This window comes from Hydra vulgaris, chromosome 12, assembly GCF_038396675.1.
Source record: "Hydra vulgaris chromosome 12, alternate assembly HydraT2T_AEP".
NCBI lineage: Eukaryota > Metazoa > Cnidaria > Hydrozoa > Anthoathecata > Hydridae > Hydra > Hydra vulgaris.
Window position 1 is genome coordinate 18,208,356 of NC_088931.1, and position 25,594 is coordinate 18,233,949.

The 25,594-nt window shown below is 28.9% G+C and overlaps 1 protein-coding gene across 2 annotated transcripts in view; it reads right to left on the bottom strand.

The window, feature by feature from the left end:
- LOC100211299 (arginine-glutamic acid dipeptide repeats protein) overlaps positions 1–19,998 on the bottom strand; it is a 46,484-nt gene extending 26,486 nt beyond the window's left edge. For both annotated transcript variants that reach the window (XM_065812421.1, XM_065812417.1), the window contains exon 1: positions 19,970–19,998. The gene's annotated coding sequence lies outside the window, so the exon portion shown is untranslated. The remainder of the gene's footprint in view (positions 1–19,969) is intronic.
- Positions 19,999–25,594: the final 5,596 nt, after the last annotated feature.

A 25,594-nucleotide genomic window follows, 5' to 3' on the forward strand; every position in this document is an offset into this window, starting at 1 on the left:
TACAAATGCATATTTGATTGAATGGTTTTACCAAATAAAAAAAGTAAACAGTGCTAGAATATTTATTATTGTCTAAAAAAAGATAATACACTCTGTATGCCGATATCTGCGTTCATTGATACCTTGGTATTTCAATAATTTAGCACATACTTAAATTTAATCACGAATAAAATATTGGATAAAAAAGTATATAAATATATAATAATCGTGCAATTAACACAACACCGGTAATCGCATTTGGCTTTAGTTAAATGTTTGTTGTATCACATTTTTTATATAACAAGTAGATATTGAGTTTAAAAAGTAAATATATTTATATCTGTAAAAAATTTCGAAAATCAAAAGGATAAAAAAATCGAATTTACAATTGTTTAAGTAAATAAATATATAAAAACCAGCACGTTTAAAAAAATTGTCCAAAATTATATTTTAAGTGTTTGTAAAAAGTTAGATACGTTTTCTTTACTGAGATTAAAAAAATACATTTTTTATTAAAATTTTTAGTAAACATTTTTGTTAAAATTTTTTTTTTTACGCGAATATTTTGTAATTGGCACACTAAAACGTTAAACAAGTTTAACTTATGTACCAGCGCGGTGTTGGTAAATAGACCAACCAGGAAATTTAGGGGTAGAAGATGGGGTAGGTGGGGAGGTGAAAAAGAGTGCAACTAGTGTAGGGTAAAAATAATAAAGCTATGAACGAAACATGTTAATAAGCAGTTGAATAATGAAGCTATAATTAACACATTTACTAGATTTTTTATAACGCTATGTTTTTCAGAAATGAAAAAATCGAATTTAAAGTTGAAAATGAGCTATTAATTTCACTTATATTCTACCACAACTTGATAATAGTTTTTAATTTTTAAATTTTCAATGAATAAATAACTGAATTGCCAAATTCTGATTTTTAAAATAAATATACAAGACACTTTGAACACAACTTTATTATGTGCTGTCGGCAGTTTTTGTTATAAAAATATTATATAGATTAGTACCGTAAACTAGGGTAACTTTGTCCCTGGAGCATAATTTTTTTTTTAAATGACTTTTATTTAATACCCTATGGTATGACGGTTGACCTTTTGTGGCAAATTTGAGAAAAATAATTAGTTATTTTGTCTAACTTATTAATAATTTATAAATCTTTATGAAATTTTGTGTTTTTTGACACGAAGCTTTTTTAACTAACGCTAGCGTCGAGAAAATGTTACAAAAGAAACAGAAAGGTAAATAACTTAGATAAAAAAATAGTTAACCAAGTTAGAAAGCTTTTTGTTGGATTTTTTTTTTTATAAAAAATTTTGCAATATTTTGTTATATATGCTTGTTTTTCGTATTAATTCATTGTTATATTTAAAGTAAGAACCGTTTTTTGTTGTTTTTATTATGACATTTTTGAGTTGTTCCAGTACTTAAAGTGAGGTTGGATGCGGCGGGATGCCATCCCGTCACCTTTTTATAAAGTATAAACCATTCCGCCTCCTTTTTATAAATCTCTATATATAACAATGATTAGGCAGGATGGTGTTTTTAGTTTACCGAATACTATCCCGTTACTTTTTTTCTCCACTTTAAGCACTGAGTTTTTCTATACTTTAGAACTGTTGTTTTTTTACATACTTTTGACTAGGGTTGAGTTTTTACCGTAAAAAAAAAAAGTCATAAAATTTTATAAAGAGTTTCTATGATAAAATTTTTATAAAATTCAAAATATCTTTATTGATATTTGTTATATTGATAAAAATGAGCTTTGAGGAAACAAAGTGTATTAAGTAAGTCATTTATTCTGGATCGAATTTTTGTCACAAACAACCTTGCAGCAGAAAAGGCTCGCTCAGACTCAATACTTGTAAGAGGGATAGTCTCCAGCGCATTGAACAACAGTTCAAGATTAGCAGTTCTCTTTCCAGTTGCTTCATAGACCAACAATTCTTTTGAAATGGCTTTGAATTCATCGTTTGAACTGTGGTGTTTTTTTTTTGGCCAAATGCTGAGTTGTTTCTTCGATTTCATCTTTAAGTGAAACTTGATTTTTTTCAAGATTTTCTAAGCCACGCACTTCTTTAATAAACTCTAAGTCATCTGGATTTGTTTGGAAAAGCCTAGACAACTTGGCAGCCTTTTGAAGTACAGACTTTAAAAACATTTTGAAAACATTATGTGTCAGATAAACATTCTGGATTGGAAAGATATCTGTACAAGCTTACAGTAATGCTCTGCCTTCTCTCTTTAAAACGTTTCAAAATTGCACTCTTCATTGCAACGCAAATAATTAAATCTAGTTGTTTCAGTCTATTCACAAGAAACTTGAAAATTTCCAAGCATGAAGAATAGTGGCATCCTATCGGCAAAGGGTTTCTGCTGCCAATTTGACTGGTTCAAGAGCAGAAACGTATAAAATGTTTACTTCATCATCGCTGCAAACCAAATGCGGAGAAATATATTACAATACTTTTCTCATTAAAACTTTAACTTTTAGAAACTGTTGAATAATCAATGGATTCGATCATGTTATGCAGTCAAGGATAAACGAAACTTCTTTTCCGTGCTGTTTCTTAATTTCCTCTTCAAGGACGTCATTTTTGACTGGAGATCTTCGTAATAACTTGATCATTTTTCTAACTTTTATGATGACAGTATGCAAGTGCACTTTAACTATTGCAATGGGAATATTGTCATTCATAACAGCATGAAAAAAACTGATTTTAGTATCTGATTCAGATTCGTCACTGCTGAATTCACTTTCGTAGCTTGTTACTTGCAATAAGCTGACATCAAGTTCAGGATGGTTTCTTGTACAGCATTTCTTGAACTGCCAAATACATTCCATAGGTATAACACGTTTGATGCTTAGTTAAAACAAGTTTTCCAAACTTAATCATCATGGAAGCTCCATCCGTTACTGAGCAGACAATGCTGTCGCCAATGTTCAATCCAAATTCGGCCACTTTTTCTGTAACAACTTTAGATGAATATTAATGTTCTTGTACCTTTGATTTTTTAAAGAAGTATACTCATCCAGTGTAATTGAAAAGTGTTTTCCAATGGTCACAAAAAATTTAAAAGTACTTCTAAAGTCATTTCTCATGCCAGTTGCAAACTTTTTAACTGACTGGATTGCTTGCTTATGATCATAACCTTTTTCACATATTGCAGGTCAAATGAAAGAACAATGGCATAGAAACTAAATCCATCCAGTCCCGTTAGTCTGGAAATAACTTCTTCGATTGGTTGCTTTGAAAAAAAGGTGAAACCTTGGACTTTTTTGATTCTGTTGCAGCTTTTGTTTTCAACTTTTCCTGTGTTTCCTTTTTGGTTCCATGTTTTTGATTCCATGTCTAGGTGATACCACATTCCAGTTGTGGAACTTGAGTATTTACTGATATTTCTACATATTTTGCAAGTCAATGTTTTTCCTTTGATTAAGGTGTAGTTTTTCCAAACGTCTGACATTTTGACCGAAAGCAAATCAAAGTGATTGATAAATGTCTCAATAAATATGTTACATAAAAGTAGTAGTGTATTCCTTAAATAATTCAGATAAAACTTAAGCAACAGATTCCAGTTTCCAAACGAAACAAAGAACAGCATAGTTGATAGAAAAATGTTTATTAAATTAAATACGCATTTCAAACCTTCTAAAATATTTTAAAGCATTTTTGAGCATAATAATTTCATTCACCATCTTTGTTTTTACGATTTTTGTTTGAGAGTCAAACAAATAAATGAGGTTGAGGAGTTCTGAATTACGTAAAGGAAAACAATATACATAACATTAAGAATGATATGTGCGTTTCTGACGGTGATAAGAAATCATAACGAAATTTTAAAAATAATGTCGAAACAGGGTTTAGTTATAAATATGAGTTTTTACTTATACACTTTTACTTATTTTGATGTAAAAACCCGAATTACTTTTTAGCGTAAATTACTTTACATAACTCATATAAAAATATTTAATTTACATTTAAAAGCAATTCGTTTTTTTTTTACATAAATATATACGTACGTGTAAAACTAAATTATATACATACGTGTAAAACTAAATTATTTAAGTTAAGTTTTTTAAATGAGATACTTGAAAAAGTAATTTACTTTTACAAGTAAAAGTTATTTGCATTTTTACTTTTACTTGTAAATGTAACTTACTTTTAATGGTAAGTGTAAAGTTACTTTGAAAAGTAATTTTGGTTATAATTATGTAAAAAATTTACATCGAAATGTAATTTACTTTTTAAATGTAAAAAAAAGTTATTTATGAAGTAAACTTACGTAAATATAATATTTAAAAAACATTACACTTACTTTATAAAGTAAAATAAAACTATATCATCACTACAATTTTTTTTTTTTTTCATTTTATAGGCGCTCCCAGAAGTTCTTACGGTCTTACCACGGAGCACCGCGAGAGAGCATTTAACTAGAGGTTCGCGTCTCCTTCCTTACCAATATCGCTTATTGGGCTGGAGCCGAGATTGAACCCGGGGACCTCCGTGTTCTGAGCCAGAACTCAAACCACTGCGCCACGGCTACTCATTTTATTTCAAATTACTTTTGCGTGTAAAAGTAATTTGATCTAAAACATCAAACTACATTTGCGTGTAAAAGTAACTAATTAGCAAAGACAGCTTAAATAAAAGTAATCTAAAAAAAATTGTTATTTGCTTTTACAAATAAAAGTAAATTTTTTCTTTGAAATTTTATACTATACTTTTTAAGTAAGTAAAATGTTATATTATTTTTTTCTCAAAGAACAGTCATTTCATGTTGATATGACTTAAACTTTGAGATTGGTAGCGTACTCAAATCCATTGCCTGGTTGAGAGCACTTCTGGGTAATACTTCAGGTAATACTTTGATGTATGTGGGCAGTACATGTGGTGGGGTATTGGGAATGGATCTTTTTTCACGTATATCATAAAGAGTAGTTCTATTATAATTAGGGGCAAATATAGCCAACATGCGGGTACACCAGTAGAGTTGAGACGGCCTTCCTGCCGCACGAGTGCTAATAGGGGCTGCTAAATAATCATTGATTTTTTATTTCTTTTTTTTATTGAGCAAAAATAGGTTAGTGGCCATAATGAAACTTTGCCTGGGGAGGGGGGGAGGGCATAATATTTAAGCTATGGGTAATTCATGCATGTGTAAACCTTGACTAAGTGTTTTGTTATGGTAATATGACGCAATGTAACATATTTGGCATCCGCAAGGACATCGACTGCTAAAACAGTTTTCAAAAAATTATAAGTCATTTAAAATACCTGATATAATTTATATGATTAAAGGAGTGTTTATCAGATATAATCTTTTGTTGCGTTTTATCATATATAATCTATTTGAAAAAATATGGTAAGAAAAACTGTTCAATCTTTTACTATAGGTTGTGGGCACCCTAATAACCTACTTTTTGTTGCGTTAGTGTCCAACCCGCACAAGGATGATTAGAAAAATAAAATCTTAATTAATTAAAACAGTGCTTTAGAATAAACTTGTATTTTTTTGTTCAAACGTTCCAGACTACCTTCCAGACCAGCTAGAGCTCTGAAACTTCCAGCATTTGTGTAATTTTAATAAAAGTACATCTTGAAATTGTTTTCAGAGCCAACTGGAGAACTCCACTTTTATGAATTTCTTCTTTTTTCTTTGATTTTACTTGGTTTTTCAGACTTTACTTTGATTTTACTTTATTTTGACAGCATTTGTGTAGTCCCTATGAACATGCGTGTTAAATTTGTTTCCTGGGCAAGGGGGGTTGTACCCTTATTTTTTTTTTTCTCTAATATTTTGTTTTTCTTTAAAATTAGGGTTTATAAATTTTTAGAAAGAAAGATTTTTTGCAAAAAAGCTTTGAAAAGGCATTTTTTTGATTTATTTTTTTTAGTATTAATTGATTTGTCGGGAGCAAATAGGTTAGTGGCCCTAATAAAAATTTACCATAAACGAGCCGGGCATATTTGTCACGATACTGCTGCTTTTCGCTTTCTTATTCAGCGTGTTTGTTGTCAGGACCGTCCTGAAGCGATCTCTCATCGAGGAGGGGGAAGGGGGTTGTATGTGTTTTTTGCCAACTAGAGACACACACACATACAAAAAACAATGTCCTTCGCCAACTATACCTTAAAACTTGCCAACTGAAATGCTAAATGTACAAATGTGCTAACTCAAGGCTTGAAAAACTGATGGCTCTGGTCGTAACAACCACTTTAACAGAAATGAAAATTAATTATTTTAAATTTATTTATTAATAGCTATTCATAAAACTGTTGTCTGGAATGAACTAATTTCAATTAGCCTATTCCAGACAACAATTATTCCTTTATTACAGTAGAGTCTCTCTAATTCGAATTTTTTGGGGGAAAATAAAAGTTCGAATTAGAGAGATTTTCGAATTATAGAAAGTTGATTTTTCTTAAACGCATTTCACGGTGACTTTGCATTTAATCGAATTATGGAGGTTTTCGAATTAAGGAGATTCGAATTAGAGAGATAGTATTATCTAACAATTATCTTAGTTGGTCATTTCCAGAAATAACTTTCGTTTTGGTTAGATTGGTTTTTAACTACAACCACGCTGAATAAATAAGCCAAAATACAAAACTTAGAATAAAATAAGCCATTTCCAAAGCAAGAACAATAAACCAGACAGTCTTTTAAAAAACTTTTAAATAACTGATGCAAATAACATCAAGATTAATTTGAAAAAAAAAAAATTTTAAGTTAAAAAAATAAAAGTAAAAGTAATTAACTTAAAAAAGTTTATAGCTTTTCATAACCGCATCAACCCCTTATTTTAATTTAGTTAATTTAGCGAATTTTGAAGGATGGTTCAAAAAAGCGCACTTTTAAATTTAAAATTATACGGTCGATTGTGAAGAAAAGTGTCTTGATGATTTTTTATCATAAACATGAAATAACTTTAAGTTCTTTTTATTTCAGTAAATTTTTGTTACTTTTTTTACTTTAAATTTTCAAAAATTTAAAGTAAAAAAGTTAACAAAAGACCAGATTTAAAAGTTAACAGAAACCAGATTCCAATCACGTATTTAAAATCAGGCCCGTAGCAAGCTTTTTGTTTTTGTTTGAGAATTAAACTTTACATAACGACATAAAGCAAATCCAAACATTTATATATTCATGTTTATGTCAAGCTTTTCAAAAGTATTGCGATAAGGTGAGGTTTTTACAAATGAAATAACTAGCAACAAATCCAAAAACATACTGGTCTCCACATGTTACCGGTCACCTGATTTAAATTTTCCAATCATTTAAAACAAATTTTTATAAAAAACAACAATGAGCAAAAAAAATATTCTGTATTGGAGACATAAACATAAATTGTTTACAATATAATAAACATGCCAATACAAAACTTTTTTTTGACGAAATGCTTCAACATTACATCTTCCCAATTATTAACAAACCAACTCGAGTAACTGCAACTTCAATCACTGCAATAGACAGTATATTAACTAATTCATTCTTTGATACTTCTCTAAAGACAGGTATAATAAAGGCAGATATATCTGATCATTTTCCTATTTTCTTCTCCTTGACACAAGATATAAAATCTAATAATAGTTGTAAAATTAAAACTTATAAAAAGAAAATTTGCTATTCAACAATTTAACAAATTTGCTATTCAACAATTTAAAGACTCACTGTCAGCAGAAGAGTGGGATAAGGTATACCCTGAATGCAATCTTGGGCACACTAACTCTACTTATAATAACTTTGAAAAAATTTTCCTAAAAAACTATAATATGCACTTCCCAATTAAAGTAAAATTAATAAAAGAAAAACACCTAAAATGCCCATGGATTACAAAAGGTGTTAAAAAATCCTCAAAAAAAAACAAAAAAACTTTATAATAAATACTTAAAAAATAGAAATGAGGCAAACCTAAATGTTTACAAACAGTATAAAAACTTGTTTAAAAAAATTCGAAGAAAAACTATTACTCAAACAAAATAAAAAACACGAACTAATATTTAAAAAACTAAAAATTGATGAACTCGAAAATGCAATAAACTCTCTTTAAACAAACAAGTCTCCAGGTATAGATGACATTTGCAGTAATATCGTCGTCAATGTCTTTTCGGAGATAAGCAAACCTATTTTCGAAATATTTAAATCATCAATTATAACTGGAACTGTACCAGATAAATTAAAAGTAGCTAAAATTGTACCTATTTTTAAAACCGGTGAAACATTTCAAATAAACAATTATAGACCAATCTCAATACTTCCAATCTTTTCTAAAATACTTGAACGAATAATCTACAATAGATTATATGAATACCTAATTCAAAACAAATTCTTAAATAAAAAACAATCCGGCTTTCAAGCACAGCACTCAACAGAACATGCAATTTTAGATTTAGTTAATAGCATAAGTGATTCTTTTAATAAAAAGCAATTTGGATTAGGAACTTTTAAAGACCTATCCAAAGCATTTGACACAATTAATCATGATATCTTACTAAAAAAAATGGAAAAATACGGAATAAAAAATACTAGCCAAGATTGGTTTAAAAGTTATCTGTGCAACAGACAACAATGTGTTATCTCGAACAATAATAAATATTCTAATTTACTAAAAATAAAATGCGAAGTTTCTTAAGGTTCCATTCTTGGTCATCCTTTATTTTTTATTTATATTAACGATCTTCCACAATCATTAAAAAAACTCGATGCAATGTTTGCTGATGACACAAATTTATTTTATTCATCAGCATCAATTGAAAATCTCTTTGAATCTGTGAACAATGACCTTGAGAGTCTAAACATTTGGTTTAAAGTAAATAAATTATCTTTAAATCAAGAAAAAACAAAATACATTTTGTTTCATTCCAACCAGAAAAAAAAAACAAAATACCAAGCATGCTGCCATTACTAAAAATTGATAATATAAACATCGGAAGAACTGAAACTATTAAATTTCTTGGGATAATTACTGACGAAACAATTTCTTAGAAAGCCCATATATAAAAACATTAAATACAAAAATATCAAAAAGTATCGGCATACTTTACGAAGTCAAAACTATACTTTCCCAGGAGAATCTGAAAATTCTCTACTTTTCTTATATACAAAGTTATCTAACATACTAATATTGCCTGAGAATGTACAAATAAATCTAAATTAAGTTCTCTATATACACACCAAAAAAAATACGCATCAAGATTGATTTATAATAAAAAATAAATTTACTCATGCCGATCCTTTACTTAAAAACTTGAATGCTTTAAATATCTATCAAATTAACATCTACCAAAATGTTTTATTTATGCTCAAATATAAGCTCGGACTTGTCCCAACTCATTTTGCTAATAACTTTCAAACCAACGCTAACAGATATATCACACGAGGAACCGGAAACTTTACACTGCCCATAAAAAAAACAAAGTTTTCGAGATTTTCAATTGTATACCGTGGCCCCTATTTATATAACAAAACAATACCTCTAAATAGAGAACTTACTAAATTGGATAATCTTATTGCCCTGAAGAAAAAACAAAAAGATCTCATAATTAATAAAACCAATTTTATCGATATGTATTAACTATTTAATTAAAAGAACAATTAATATAATAAAATGTAAAAAGAACAATTTAAGCTATAAAAATAAATAAATAAAAAAGAAATAAAACAAAATTTAAAAAATAAATAAATAAATAAAAATTGTTTGCAACTATACATAGTAAAATATTACTGAACAGTAGACCTCAAAAATTAATGTGTGTTTTATAGATTTACTCTTTAAATTTTTAGTTTATTTTGTATTTTAAAGGTTCTCGATGAAAAGACTATTCTTTGTCTTCTGCGAGTTTCCTTACAACTACATAGTACTACTAATATATGTTAATATGTATTTTCAACAAATAATATATATTTTCAACGACAACGACAAGCAAGTCCCTAGTAGCCCTGTGGTGCGACGGACTTGTGTATATTTTTTTAATGCATGGGTTAATAGCCAGCACTTTATATTATAAACCACGAATTTTTAAGTATTATTATTTTAACTCGCATGAGTAAAAATGTCAAACGCGCATGCGTAAAACAGCATTGTTAACGCTCTTTAGATATTGTAAATTTTTGTGGTGGACATTTATATAAACTGGAGACATTATTATTTGTTTTTGAAATATATAATAATGACTGCTGTAAAAAAATAATAATAATAATAATCGGAGTCTGTTAACAATAAACCCCTAAAATGTTAACTTCTCATTTCATCTCTAATTTTATCGCTCAAGCACAAATAGCATTTCATGCCATTAGTGTGAGAGCGATGAGTTTATAACATTTATATATAGGTACATTTTTTTAACATTTTAAACTAAATTTTAGTTCATTTACAAGTCTCTAATATCATGCAATAATCTCTTAGTGTTAAAAAATTATGACCATGTAAATTTTGAGCAACCTCCCCAATCATTTAGCGGATTTAAAATACTATCTTTTATTAAATTATAAGTTCGTCTGACAATCAAATTCTGTTCCTCATTCTAAAGTTCGCAACAAAAGTTAATTTAACTCTTTTTTCGTGAATAAGTAATCAAATGACGCGGCCTTAAAATTAGTTGAAGAATAACGAAGAAAATTAAATTTTTATAAGTGACTTACGTCTATAAGATCATTTGCATTTTTCAAACAATAATATAATATTGTTCAAATTATTCTTATTTTTATTATTATTTATTTAATAATTATCAAATTTTTTTTCAAATTTAATTTCATCATTGATTTTTTTTTTTTTAATTTACAAAAAGACATTCTTTAATGCAGTGGTTGATTTTTAATTTTTATAATTTTTTATTTTTCTAAACTTGCCGTTACAAATTATTACTTTTCTTTTGTAAAATATACGAATGGCGGGGGCAAGAAGAAGACAAAATAGTCTTATTACCAAGCCCCTAAATATCCGTACATAATAAAGTCATTAAAAACTTGATATTAAAAATTGATGATCATGATGTGTTTTTCTTAAGTTTGAGTCTAATAAGTTTATTTTAGTAGATAATTATAGTTTTATATTTTTCGAGAATATATCTAAAAAAATTATATATATGTAGCTGAAATACCTAATTTTCCTGTTTTAGTATGTTATTTTAGAAAAAGAAAAATTATTTTCTAAAAGAACATACTAAAATAGAAGAAATATTGCATAAATAACAGAAATTTTAAATAATTTTTTTTTTAACGTGTAAATAAAATGGTTTAAAAAACATTATCCATGAAAATATAAATTAAACAAAATACAAGATTTAATTTTAAATTAATTTAAATACAAGTATTGCGCGGTATTATTATACCACGTGAGAAGCAATGTAAAAAGGTTTCATCATTTGAAAATGCAGTGAATTCTTTTATCAACAAACCAATTAGAATAACTTAATCAACAACATCTTTAACTAATAGTATTATTAATAGTTACGTACAAATGATGTCTTTTAATGTGTTGTTAAAAACCATATTAAACTCATTTAAAGACTTTATGGTAACCAATAATATAATGATGTCTACTTGCGTAAATTTTGAGATGTAATATTATTATAATTATGAAAAATCAATGATTTTGGTTTATAAATATAATTTTGGTAAATAAAACATACTTAAGTGCCAAAGTTAAGTATGTTATTGTTTATATCACATCGGAATGTTTAGGAAAATGTTGAAGCAATCACCTTATTAGGTTTGGGTGTAAACTTTATATAACCATAACCTTTGAATTTTGAATTTTAAAATCTGTCGACTTAAATTTAGTGTTAGAAAATAAAAAATAAAAGTTATTAATTTGTTGCTCTCACATTTGGAATAGGTCTTGTAGATGTTTTAGGGTATTTTTTTTTTCCAGGCTACAATCACTGAATGCGTAGATGAAGATTATTTACGTATAAATCTTAGCTTAGCTACAGCTCGGGTTATACGTATATAACACAGTGGCGTAGCAAAGTATTTTTGGTCAGTAGACATACGTGGCCAAGGTGCCCAATTTCTGTTTCTCTGGAACAATAACTTTTCTTAAAAAAAACAAAAAAAAAACCTTTAAATATATTTTAGGGCTCCTAAACCTTGCGGCTCTAGGTCCAGTTGCTTGTGGGACCGTAAGTTTTGCTTATAACGGCCTTACGGTATTTAGGCCACTGTTACAACACGCAGATAAAGATATTTACGTGAAAAGATCTAAATTTTTCATGCCCATATAAAAGTACCGTAGTTGTTTAAACGAAGAATTTTAGAGTCAAAGGATATTCTTGAGCAGGTGGACATTTTTCGTATCATAGTGGCAAAAAATATTTGCAAAACAAAGCGTCCTCTTAAAAAGTTTGGGGCTCCTTAATCTGCAAGGCATAATGTTTTAGCCCCCATAATTCAGGGCAGGTTTAAACTTTCTCTCCTTAGTTTTTAAATAACAATTATATTTACGCAAAAAACTTGTTAAAAAGAACTAACTATTATGCCAATTATTTTCCTTTCAAATAAACTGTCCATTCTGAGTCTCCCATGGGTATATGGGCCTTCTGCTAACGGCCTTGTTTCAGCTTTGTCTAAAATCCAGACCTTTCGAATGATTGGCCAGAGAGTGAACATTTTTGAGACGGTTTGATTCAGAGAATGTTTATTATAGCTAAAACTATTATGGACCGGAACTAAAAAGGGTTTTAATCATGGGCGGAAACCTATTATTGATATTTTCAAACTTTACGAGGAAGAAATACCTAAAACCGTGCAAATCAAATGTTGCGGCGAACTAACTGTTAGTGCCTTAAAGTTTTACTTTTTTGCATTACTTTTGTACAACATCCTGTCAAAAATTGTAAAATATTAGTAAAGTTATTTACGTACTTTATATTAATTACTTTTTATTTACTTTACAAATTATATAAATGTAAGCTAATGTAATTTAAATTTTATTTTATATAATTTATTTTTAATAAAGATTTGTTATTACTTTTAATATAAAAAATTCCTACTTAAAAAATATTATTTTATTTGTAAATTTAATTTACATTTGATAACATATTACTTTTATGTAATTTACTTTCATATGCAAGTTACTTTTTAATATAATTTTTCTTAATTTATTACATTTATAGGTAAATGTAAATTACAGTTTGAGGAACTTTTATATTATGTAATGTAATTTTCAAAAGTAATTAACTTTTAAATGTAAAAGTAAACCGCTTTTTTATGTGACTTACTTTTTGATGTAATCTTCTTTTACATAACTTACTTTTGAAAGTAAAAAAACTTACATTATAAAGTTAAAGTCGTTTCAAAAAAATTAATTACTTACACAGAAATGTAAATTTACATAAAACGTTTAAAACTACTTATGTAATTTACTTTTTGATAAAAATTAACCTACTCGTGTAAGTAAAAAAAATGTAAAAGAGCCATCACTAATAGGGAATTTGTTGGAACATTGTGATAAGGGTTTGTTGGAGCGTTAAATTTTTAGGACATTACTTATATTCATTCCATTATATGTTCCATTATATGTTTTTTATAGTTATCCATACTGGCATTTAGTTTATTTAAACAATATATGCGATAATTTAGTTTATTTAAGCAAGTTATAACCAGGCTAATTATTATATAAATAATAATTAACAATATATAAATCATAACAAACAATGTTTTAAATTTATCTATAGTTATAGTTATAAGTGCAACAAAAATTTTGTTTTTTTAAACGTCTATTGTCTGATTTTGTTAATTGTTTGTTTTTAAAGATTTTGCAAGTTTGATTTGTATTTTCAATAATAGTTTTTTTTTAGTTTTTTCTTTGTGTACTTTAACCATTTTCATAATGACAAAGTTGTAATGAATGACAGTAATGAATTTTATTTATTGTGTTATTAGAAATAACGCGAGGTTAAAACTTATTTAATCTCCACGTTTTTTCGTTTTGAGATAAAACGACTTTTTTCGTTTTGAGATAAAATGAAAAAATAAAAACTTTAGAAGACAGCATTCAAATTTTTTTTTATTACTTATGTTTTCTCCGCAACCATTTTACTTTTAACATTAAAAATACAGTAGAAAAACATTATTCTAAGGTGAGATAAATAATACAATAACTCAAATTTTTCAAAAAGTTGAGAAAGAACAAGGTAACTCTAACCTTGCTATAAATAAAGAATTTACAAAGTACGGTTAGTTTTCAATTCATTTTCAATAAGATGTTCAAATAAGATTGTTGCACGTTGATTTAAGTTTATCTCCGTTGCCTATCGTTTCGGTGACGTCACGTAATTTGTTTCAATCAATTCCAAAAACAACGACTTAAGTTATCACAAATTTATATCTTTTTCGTGCGAATATGTTACTAATGAGTTACGCTGTTTAAAATGCTTATTTTATATATATGTAAAACATATTTTAAAATGATATTTTTAGAACAGATTGTGATCGTTTTGTGAATAATTTATTTTGATAAAGCATTCCGTAGCAGGCAAGAAAGCAATATCAAACTCTGGTGATTTGCAGATATCTCACCGCATGTGATTTTTTATTATTATACAATACAAGCTTAAGGATTTATTCACAAAACAGTTATTTGTTAAAGTAATATTTATTTCAACGTATATTTACACATTTAACATTTATGATTATTATTTGACAGTTAAAGTATGATTCATGGAGATCTAGTAAGGTCTGGTTAGTTTTAGTGATGTACTTTGACGTATTATTTAACTGTTTATAAAATATTTACAAACTAAAGCAACAAATATTTGTTCATGTTTCCTTATAAAAATTTTTTGTTGCAACTACAGCTTACAAATGCTTTTTTAAATACAAAACAAAAAAAGTAAATATTGATTGTATTAGTTCATAACAATTACTGTAAACGAAAACTGAATTGCTTTTTAGTGAATGTTGGTTAAGGTACTGACCATGCCTTTTTAGTGAATGTGTGATCATGTACTTTTAGAAATAATTATTAGTTATAATCTGTCAAATGTTTACTTTTTAAATCATAAGAGGTCTTCCATAAAGTACGCATGCAGGTGTGGGGTAGAGACAACGAGTACTTATGCAGATTATTACTCGTTCTCTCTTAAAACTTTTTTTTTTTTTAAACAAAAGCATTAAAGTTCCAGAGTTTAAAAAGTTCATTGTTACTTCTACTGACTTCAGTCACAACTGTTTTAAATATTTCCTTATAAATAATTAGAGAATAAATAATAATAGTAATAATAAAAAAGAAAAAGAAATCATTGCTCCAAATAATTTATATATATATATATATATATATATATATATATATATATATATATATATATATATATATATATATATATATATATATATATATATCAAATTTATATCTTTTTCGAATGAATATCTGAAATTATCTTATATGAAATATCAAAATATTTCAGATAGGACACTTTTGCACATTATGCAAACTTCAAACTTAAGTATGTTCATACCTATGCCAAATGAGGAAGCCTTGCAAAAATTTGGGATGACAGAGGCCTGGGAATAAAAAAGCCCTATAACGTTTGATCCCCCTACCCAAACGTGAGGGCGCTAATGAAGTAAAATTTTTAACTTTGTTATCGTAAACTATATTTATATTTATCGACAGATTTTAAATTTTGTAAAAAAATATTGTAAATTACAAAAGTTATGAACATACAAATTTTCCGACTCCCCCCCCCCCCCAAAAAAAAAAAGAGGGGTGTAAATTTTTCATGGTCATAACTTTTTTAATTTACAATATTTTGTAAATTACTAAAGTTATGACCATGCAAGGGGGGGGGGGGCAAAGGTTTTAGAGTTTATTTTGTTCCCAGGCCCCCGCCATACAAAATTTTTGCAAGGCATCCTCATTTGGCATAGGCATAAACATACTTAAGTTTGGAGTTTGCACAATGTGTGAAAGTGTCCTATCTGAAATAATAAAAAATCCTGCGGGCGCCCATGCATATATATACTTTTTTTTTTGCACAGTAGTTTATTAGTAGCCGGACGTTATAGCAAAAAGACCTTAATGAAAGCAAACTTTTTTGGAGTTTTTTATTTATTTACGGAACCTAGTTTTTATCATTTCTATTTAAACGTCGCAACACGTTAATATTTTATTAATAATTTAATTTTTTCTCATTCTAGTTTAGAGTTAAATACGGGTCTTCCATAAAGTACGTAAGCATGTATTAGGGGGGGGGGGGGGGGGTAAAGGAGATTACTCAAAAATGTGCGTAAAATGAAGGAGAGGGGGAAGGGGTAAGAGAGAAAGGATGTCAATTTAGAGACAGATTTAGATTAAGGATACTAAGTACGTACGCGGTTCGACTATCTGTCATTCTTTATCTACCCTAAAACTTGATTTTTTTTTTTTTTAACAAAAGCATTTAGTTTTTCGTTATAAAAAAATCAATATTATGCTTTGTTACAGAGAAGTGAATGTCGAATGTGAACAGAATGTCGAACTAAATTAAAGTTTTTGTTTTTGTTTTTAATGTTTAAAAAAAATGTGCATTGGGAAAGGGGGAGAGAGTTGATTTTTAAATAAATAATGCGTACGTACTTAGAGAGGTACCTCTCCCTTTTGTACGTAGGTGCGTAGTTTTGATTGTTTGACATTGGTTGCTCAAGTGCATAGTAAGTTTCTTAGACGGAAATTCGTTCTAAAGCAGAAAAAAATCTGAATGGAGAATCTGTTTAACGTGTTACGCTCTGACGGCACTGAACCGTTTGATTATTAATTGCATAACAAAAACTTTTATCCTTCTATTCGAAAACCGAATAAACCACATTGCAAAAAAACATGATGCCGTACGTATTGTAGAGAACGAGAAATATCTTCAACTTCTTGATTTATATAAAAAAGGATATTTAACACTTGAAAAACAAAAACAATATCACCACGCCTAGGTGCTGTAAAAAATAGTAAAAAATTATCAATCCTCGTATGAAAAAAAAGTAAATGAGTTAAAAATGAAAGCAATAAAGTCAAAAGAATCAATTATGTTGATCTGGGGAAATGCTTTTCACCACTTAGAAAAAATAAAAGAGATATCTATTCAACGCCGTCTTCGCCAAGTGAAACGTTCTCTAAATGCAACTACAACAAGGAAAAGATTGAAATTGAAAAGTAATACCTGACAAACTTTGTTTTAGCACAAGTTAGGAGTCGAAAGAAAATCTTAGATTTTGAATCACAATATTCATAATCTGTTGTCAATATTATTTCTAATTTGAAATGCAAATTTGCGTACTTTTCTTTAGCCAAAGTTCGCGAAACCTTAAATATAAAAGTTTTTATAATGGAACCAAAGATTTTCAGACAACTCGTTTATTAATTGATTCATGAGAAGTCTTGTCAAGGAAAACGAAGACAGAAGCTTAAAGACAGTATCAAAACTTCAGAACAACCCTGAAGCATCAAGTGCTTTGAAACAGTTTATTCATAACCATCCTAAACGACAGCGTCTCAAAGTTGATTAACCAGAACTTTTGTAAAGAAATATATAAATTGTGCAAATTCATCAGCAGCTGAAGAGAGTCGAACAACTTAATCCAAAAAAAGAGACGACAAAATGTTTGCCAAATTATTCATTGATGATATGTTTGAAATTTGCAAACTACTAAACTTTTTATATATTCCTATTTTCAACAATGATAAGGCGAAGGTGCCATTGGATCTTGCTCCAGCAAGCCTTCAAGCGCCATTGCATATGGAATACAAGGATCGCGACTTTTTTTTAAGACTATAACATAAATTAATCCAATCAATGTATGGCATATGCGAAGTTAACAAAACCGGAAATGTATCTTACAGTGAGAACACTTACTCATACGAATAAGAAGTGACAAAAACGATACATCAAATGCTTTTACATATACTTTTGATGTTAAAGTAGGGTTGTCCAACTCAAGGCCTGCGGGCCAAGGAGTGACTCTGTCTTTTGACATAGCCCACACATTTTTTCTAATATTTTAACATTTTTAATTTTTGATTTTTTTATCAATATATCGTGTATTATAAATTACAACCAAAATTAAAAATCCGCTTTTAGATTTAAAAAGCACACCATAAATCAATATAAATGTCTATATTTTAAATAGCAGCCGTATTTAAAAGTTTTAAACATGGCTGCAGCGAAAAGTTCTAGATATGATTCTAAAAGCTTGCACAAAGTTGTATTTAATACTTCTTCGCAAACAAATATTTATTTTTAATAATTTTCTTATGTGTCTCATTTGTATAGAGAAAACAGCTGATTGTAAAAGTTACAATGTCAACAGATGCTATACTACAAAACATTCTGCAAGTTATGACAAGTTTAAAGGCCTAATTCGTATTGACAAAGTGGAATTGCTTACAAAATATGCCTTTTGCAACAGACAGTGATTTAAAGTAAAGTACTTAGCTCATACAGTGCATACAAAAAAACGTTTTTTATTTGCAGCAAATTTGCAAAGAGCAATTTTTATACAATGAAAGACTGAAGAAGTGCGAATATCATAAGTGCGAACTTTCGTAAGTGCGAAGCAGTTGCAAAAACTGACACTAGTGCGAACTGGCATAAATGATCAGATTCATTAGTGTAAGTGCGAACCTGCATATCTGCGAATAAAATTGTAAACACTAACATAAGTGTTATCATTTCGTACTTATGCCAGTTTGCTCTATGCCAGTTTTTGAAACTGCTTTGCACTTATGCTAGTTCGCACTTATAAAATTCGTACTTATTCAGCCTCTCGATTTCAATTCGTTAAAAAAAATTAACTTTGTAATATAAAATGTTCAAACATAAGTAAACGCTTTTAAACAAAGCGACGGTACACTTTTTATTGATTATTTATAAAAATAAAGTTTTAAACTTTTTTTTAATTATATAAACTTAAGTAAGTTTTATTAAAAATTATAAAAACTTTAGTAAATTCAGGGCCTTCGAGAGGGAAGGGTAAAGGGGGCAAACTGACTCGGGCGCCAAGCTTAAAGAGGCGCCGGACAATTCTTTTTTTTTTTTTTTTCAATAAATAGAAAACATTTTAATGACTGACAATGTGAAATCTGTTTAGTTTTTGTAAACAAGATTGAAACTTTAGTATTCGAAATAAATGCAAATGAAAAAAGTAACTTAAGCTTTAAATTCTATTACTTTAATTTAATATACACTATTTTTAACTAAAAAAATAGGATTTAGTTGTAATTGAATCAGACAGAACTGGGCTTATTCTGTAAGCCCATGAACAGTTATACTAGTGATACTAGCTTGTGCACGGTTGCATATAAGATGATAATTAAAATGGTAGTTGATCAGTCGACACTGTCTCATTTAAGCAGTTGATAATGAAAGCACAGACAACTTTGTTAGGTAGTGCGTTCCATGTATGAGAAACTTGGTTGTTAAAGAAATTGAAACAAACGAGACATTTGTTGTTGATTTCACGATAAAAGCGCTACTTTTTTAACTAGTATTTGACTGCTGAAGCAAAGCAAAAAGTAAAAGCATTGCATTTTTAAAAAAAAGTCACCTTTTTTTTAAAAATGTAATGCTATGATTTGCACAAAAATGCACAAAGACTTCTCTACCAGCCTGGTAGCCAGCCAGGTCCTGGTAGTACCAGGACCTGGCGAGTTATCAAATATTTGAGTTTTGCATCTTTGCTGCACTCAATATGTGTGATTCGAAGGACTGTGGATCAATGTGAAAAAAATTTTCTTGAAGCTAAGTTAAATGAACTTAAAAGTGACTCATCAGTGTCAGAAGGAGGAACTTTATGTAACAGAAGAGAATGTGATGCTCAACCTGACTTGGTAATAATTAATGCTAACCCCTCTTTGTAATCAGTTGTTTTGAGCCAAAAAGATCAAGATGTAATTATTTTAAAGGGACCCCGGGTACATAAGCAGTATTCAAAAGCGTGTATTTTTTGTTGAAAGGGAGGAGCCAGGAATTAATTGAGGAAACTCATAGATTGTGTAAAGCAGCATCAATCCATCCTATTGCACTAAAAGTTTTAAATGGATTGGAAAGAAGCATACATTCGTCTTACCAGCTTCACTGATATATATTCAGAGCTCCAGACGTAAATAAATTCTGAGACATCTAAATAAAGGACAATACTTCGCGGAATTTTCAATGTGATTCTTTTCTTGGTTTCTAAGAATTTAGCTTTCCATGGTAACTCATTGTAAAAGTCTCTCAATATCAATTTTAATAATCCACACGATTATTGTAATGATTTAATAATAAGTTACAATATGCAACTATGTTTGCAGGTGAAGCAACACACGTGAATGGAAAGAAAATGGAAACTTTTTTGTTGGTATGGTGCTAATTGGTTGCCACAACTCCGTCATTGGCATCCTACTTGAAAAATGTAAGACGCCATCAACAAAAATGCTCCAGAGTAAGTGCTCTTACTTCTCTTTCTTGTCTCTTAATCAGAGTTTATCAATGATTATGGTGGTGTTATCCAAAGTGCAGCTGTTAAAGAAATCCAGGATAGTATCTACTTTGCAATCGTAGTCGATGGTACCCAAATATATCTCACACTGAACAGATAACTTTTGTTATTTGTTTTCTCTACTATGAAAGAGAAACTAATCTCTGTTAAATCAAAGTATTCTTTTGCATTGAAGCTTTCAAGATTAAGAAAGTCAATATAGCTAAACTTATTGCTGATGTGATTAAAAGGCTAGATTTGGATCCTAAATGTCAAGTGCTTATAAGAGATCTCAAGTCTTAGTAAGACAAAATTATTCAAAAACTCTGTACGTTCGCTGTAACGCTCACAGCCTGAGTTTGGCTAGTGTGCATGCACTTGAGCCAGCCATTGAGAATAAAGTAATTTTTGAAAATGTTGAACCTTGGTACGTAATTTTTAGTGCAAGTCTTTCCCGATGGAAGATTCTCACTGAAGCGACAGGAATTTCACTGCATAGACTTTCTATGACAAGATAAAACTTTCACATGCCAAAAGGACGAGAGAAAGATTGGTAGCTCTTAAACATGCCACGAAAAACCGAATACTAAAGTTTTAATCTTGTTTACAAAAACTAAACAGATTTCACATTGTCAGTCATTAAAATGTTTTCTATCTATTGAAAGAAAAAAAAAAGGATTGTCCGGCGCCTCTTCAAGCTTGGCGCCCGATTTCGAAACGAGCTCTGGACAAATTTTCGCGCCACGGTATAGAAGAAGGCTGAACTTCCTGGTTAAATGCACTTCCGCGGTGCTCTGTGACAAGACTGTTAGGACTTCTTGGGGCACCTAAAATAAAAATTAAAAAAAAAATCTCACCAGTGAGTAGCTCAGTCAAGCGAGAGATTTAAAACAATCATTATCATCTTTTTAATTTGTATTGGCAGTTACGATTACTTTTGGCATTACAATTACCTTTTGAATTTGTATTTGCAAATTATCTTTTTAATTTGTATTGGCAGTTACAAAACCTTTACTGCTATTAACGACGTTAGTTGTCTTCTACAATCTGAAGCCATTATCATTGATGACTAGTTACGTTTGATTGGACTACTGTTGGAAGATCTTAAACGGATTAGGGGCTCTTGCTAGGAAATTTTCCAAAAGGCTGTAGCTGGACCGCTAAGATTCGAAACTGATTTTGCTACTAAATGAAAGTGTAAATTAAAGCGCTTTCACGATGAGGCATCAAATACAGCCCACTTCCACGACAATTAAACAAAAAAATTCAAAGTGAACTTTTTTAATATTGGTTTAGATAGTCTGATCCAATAGATTGATTCACGATTCAAGGCAAACAGGATGGTTGGCAATATGTTTTTATTCGTCTGGTTCAATAATGATGATCTTTCCGTTTAAGATAAAGCTTGAGAACTAGCACGGTTTTATCCTAGAGATGTGAACAAAGAGAATTTCATTGAAGAAGTTTGCCGTTTTAACAAAACTTTTTTCAAGCAAGGAAATCCGATGCAGCTTTGAGAAAAAACTTGAACGCCTTTTTCCATACATTTTCATCATATATCTTCAATACTATTCCTAAATCAGTTGCTATAGGTGAATAATCGTTCACCCTCAGCTATAAACCATAAATTGTAAAGACCTTTCTCCGTTCAACCATGGCACAGGATCGTATTACTGATATTTTATTATTTCGATTAAAAAAGATTTGGCTGAAAAGATGAGCTACGACAATATCATCGATATTTGGGCGGCCAGTAAAGCGCAAAAAATTCATTTTAGACGCCTTTTTACCTTTCTTGAAGATTTTAATGATTGATTTTTTGTTTATTTGTTTTAAAAATAATGTTTCGGTTCATTAGTTAGTTCTGATAAATGAACCTTTACTCAATTTAGAGAGTCAATAGTAACGCATATGTGCTGTATCAGAAATAAATAATTTCTGCGTAATAGGGGCGTTGTTCTTCAATTTTGACGCCATTGGCACTCTCGAAGGACCTGAGTAAATTGTATAAATATAGATCAATTTTTTATTATTTAAAAAGTATGTTTTTTTTAAGATTTATGACAAACTGTACGATTAATTTTATAAAAACAAGACTTTCGACAACAACTGCGTTTTTAATAATATTCTATTAATAATTAATAAAAGTTAATAAAACTAATAATAAAACAAACGCACAGGAACTTACAGGCAACTGAACACAAAGATACATATATGCATAGTGAACTAAGAGTGGATGAACACCGAGATTTCAAAGGGAAAGGGGGGGGGGGGTTAAAAGAGCTTTTTTTTTTATTTTATTATTATTTCAGTTTACAAAATCAGTCGTTATACAATAAAAAAAAATATTAAAATATTTTTACAAATATATAAATATAGCAGGCTAACAATATAAACTAGGTTTCCGAAAGAAGATCACAAGATCTTGTCATCGGGACCTTATAAAATATAATAAAATATATAGTTTTTTACATCTTTTTTAATATTTTTTTATTTACAATAGTTGTGAAGTGCAAGGTATTATGAAGAATACATATATATTAATCTTTTACACGAGTTAAACTGTAAATAATATAAACTAGCAAAATATTGTAAACAAAATAAAATACAAAACGTGAGAAAGAAATAAGAAAAATAAGTTCACAAGTTAAGTTAAAATAACAAGAAATTAAATTTTTTCAAGTGATTAGTAATATTGTAAAATGTTATCTTGAGAAAGAATAAAATTTTGTTGCTTTGTTTTTAAAAAGATGAAGAGAATTAGTTAGATCAAAATCAAAATTTGGCAAAACAAGTTTATTCCACAGGTGTGCGCACGATAGGCAAGACAGAATTGATTAAAATTTGTGTGACAAAAAAGTTTTTCTAAAAAATTTATATTTCTAAGTTCGTATTTGTTGGTTGGTTTTAAATTGAAGAGATCTTTAAAGAATGGAGGAGATTGTTTTTCCACATATAAACAAAACATAAAATTTTCAAGACGTTGAGTTCATATATATTTAAAATTCTCATTTCAATAAAGTAAGGTTTACAATGAGAAAAACGATCAGCAAAGTTAATTATGCGAATTGCCCGTTTCTGACAGCTTTGCTGACTATATGCAAAAAAATTTTTATGCAGACCAAGGCCTTAAAAAAAAAGGTAAAAGGTCCTTGTTAGCTAAAATTTGCTAAAGAGGACCAAAAAAAACTTTCCGAGGAGGCTTAGACATCCCACTACGCCCCCCCCCCATTATATACGGCTCTGAACTACGCACCAGAGGTTAGAGTAAAAAACAAACATATATTTATATTAAGTGACTTACGGACCGCGCGAGAGGTTTATAAATACTAATTCCGTCAGTTAACCGTCAGTTAACGCATTCAAGAATAGATGAAAAGTATTTTTTTTCTCCAGCTGCAAACAGTACATCTTTTACTCAATATAAGCTGCACGTTTATTAAATAATTCGTGCTTTAGCAGCTACAAATATTGGTTTTTTAGATACTATTTGTCATAGATGTAAACTTTAATTAAATGAAAGCAATCTTTTTTCTCTTTTCCCAATTTTGATATCAACTTACTTGCTATGAATAACAATTGCTTTTTTTTTTTTTTTACGTAAAGTTTATATTTCACAAACCATAAATTTTTGTATAATTTGTTGGTTTTGTTTGTTTGGTTTTTAATTATTTGTCATTTTATCTACGAGGACTTATTTAAATATATTACTATTACTATTACTAATTTTAAATACTAGGTTTTAAATTCTAAATAAAATTAAAAAGCCCACACACTAAATATCATCAGCGGTATTGTGAAGCAGTATTGCTTCCTCTTTATAAATTATTTTAACCTTTTTAGTTTAACCATAAAAGCTTGCTTTTAGTTTGCAAAATAAAATGTTAGATGCCGCTTATATATTAATTTATAATATATATTATAGTCATTAATAATCAAGACCAAAATCATCTTGCTCTATTACTGGGGCAAGATGGCTTTCGCTTTGGGGCAAGATGATAACACTGAATAAAGTTAAACATCTTTTGAATATGTTACATTGTTTAACAAATTTAGCTTAAATTTCCAGACCTGTGAAATCTCAAGTTACAAATTGTAATTTTTATGTGAGGATTTTGCCCGATACTGGAATTATTTTAACTATTGCCAAGACCTTTAGACAATAGAATATTCCTCAAAAAAGGAAAAGAGCTACAACTACCAGTATATAATATTTTTGTTTGCTTATTAAGTGGAAAACATAACTTTGAGTGAAAAAAACGTGTTTTTAGGAAATTTATGGGTTTAACATTTTAATCGCTTTGTAAAGGTTCTAGCTCTTTTGATCTATAATTGTGTCCAAATTAAGAACGTTTTTTATTTTTATTTAAAACAATTTGATGCTAACAGACTGAGCAAAATCCCAAAGATGTTTAAAAAGAGACTTCATAAAAGTCTTAAATTCTGTAAAAACAAAAAAAAAAAAACTTAAAATTTTATTTTTGAAACACAAGCTAAAGTAGTTGTATTAAGCAAAAATAACTTTTCATTAATTTCATTTCAATTAAAACCTAAATTATAGGTTGTCATAGATAAAGATTTAAAATTTTTTTTTCAAATTTTACTAATTTGTCTTAACTAAGTTGAGTAGAGCGTACTTTTTGTTATTGTACTCTGTAAAGTATGGCAAGACCATACAAAAGAATTACAAAAAGATTGATCAAATTTTAAGATCTTAGAAATGTATAGGTATGCATTAATGCACTTATTCTAACTTTAAAATATAAAATCAATAAATAAGTGTAACTTAGAATAAACACAAATTATGGAAAAAATAGTAATGCTACTTCACAAGGTCTTCGAAGTAGCTACCATCTTTAATTCATCAAAGCTGATGTAGCTTTGATGAATTAAAGATGGTAGCTACTTTAAAATCTTTAATTCAGAATCGTTTCTGATAAATTTTATTTAATTTTAATTTTCTTTGATACAACCATTAAATTTTTTAGGACTGTTTTCTCTTCGAAAGTTTGTTGTTTTCATTGCTCTTTTTTTTTTTAAAAAAAATCCTGACCCCCTCATTTCAATTCCTGACCCTCTCACTTATTAAAACATACAGTAGCAGACAGTTAATTTATACAAAGTTTAAGTTATTTATGATATTTTTAACTTACCAATTTGTTTTTCGA